Here is a 1,466-nt window from a genome sequence, read left to right as displayed (position 1 = left end):
AGCTGTGAGCGTTAAAGTTAAAACGCTGCGTTCGAAACTTGGATGAGCATTATGTTTCAACTTTTTTTTTTTTTTGTTAACATTTGAATTTTATTTTTAAATTAATTTATTTTCATATTTTTTGATATTTTAATATAATTTAAAAATATTATAAAAAATAAAAAATATTATTTTAATATATTTTCAAACAAATATTATTTTGAAAAGTATTATCAACCATATTCCCAAATAACTACTTATATAATATATGTATTTAAGAATATTGTTAAAATTGCATTTCTAAAAATTTAAAAATTTTGTTTTGTTTATAATTAATTTTATAAATATGTTTGTGTTATATTGTTATATTTATATCAAAAATAATTTTTAAAAATAATATTTTAATATATTTTTAAATTAAAAAAACTTTAAAAAATAATTTATACTATATTTTTAAATGATCTATATTAACCATCATTTAACCCTCCCTATAGCATGGATAGCATTCCAAGTTAAGTGAATTTCTAATACAAGAAAAGAAAAGAAGACATTAATATAAACGTATTTTAGATTATGGGGAAATTCTTTTAATTAAAAAAAACTAAAAGAGGGCTTTTTATTATTATTGTTCACCTCCTTAAATGATGTTATGGATTGGAGCAATTTTTTTTATTTTTTGTATTTGACTTTCAAAATTTTATTTGATGCAATTTAACTTTTTAAACTCAAATTAGCACACAATTGTATATTTTAATATAAAAAATGGCCGAATTAAAAGATAGAGAATTGTAGTGAAAAAGACACGTAGAATAGGTGGCGTATTTGAAATTTATTTTAAAAATTTATTTTAGTCTCTCATCTTTTTGAGCTATTAAGTAACTAGTCCATGTAATTTATAAAAATTTAATTTTAATATTAAATTTAATTTTTCTTATTTTTCAAATTTTTTTTATAGGAGTAGTGAGAAAGAGTCATTGGATTCTAACGTTGAAAGAAAAAATAGTAGTTGGTGATGATTTAAACAGTCGGATTTTGTGTAAATAGTTTTATATGACAAGAAGAGTTTAGATTGTTATTTTTTTACCTTCAAAGTATCTTAAAAAACATATTTGAATTCGGGAATATTTTAGGTTTTAGGTAGATGTTAGGTTTTTTTGGGTTTCATACCCTGACAATTTCTTGTTTTTTTTAAATGAAATAGTTGGGATAAATGTTGTTCATCCCCGTTAACTTTAAAAAGAAAACAAAGACATGTGGGATGTTGCTTGATAAGTCATGTGCTAAGCTTAGCTTAACAACGTGTTAGACCTAGTTATGTGTATTTTTTTAAATAAACTTTTGAGTTTGATTTAATTAATACTTTTTCTCTATAATTTTTTTTCCTTTTATTTGGCTATTTTTAATTTTTTTTAATGATATTGTGTATATTTAATTTTTAAAAGGTTGATATGATTCATTTATAATTTTTCTAAAATTTTATATATATA

The sequence above is a fragment of the Populus euphratica genome, unplaced genomic scaffold (genome assembly GCF_000495115.2).
Source record: "Populus euphratica unplaced genomic scaffold, PopEup_1.0 scaffold825.1, whole genome shotgun sequence".
In the NCBI taxonomy this organism is placed as follows: Eukaryota; Viridiplantae; Streptophyta; class Magnoliopsida; order Malpighiales; family Salicaceae; genus Populus; species Populus euphratica.
This window is presented reverse-complemented; position numbering follows the sequence as displayed.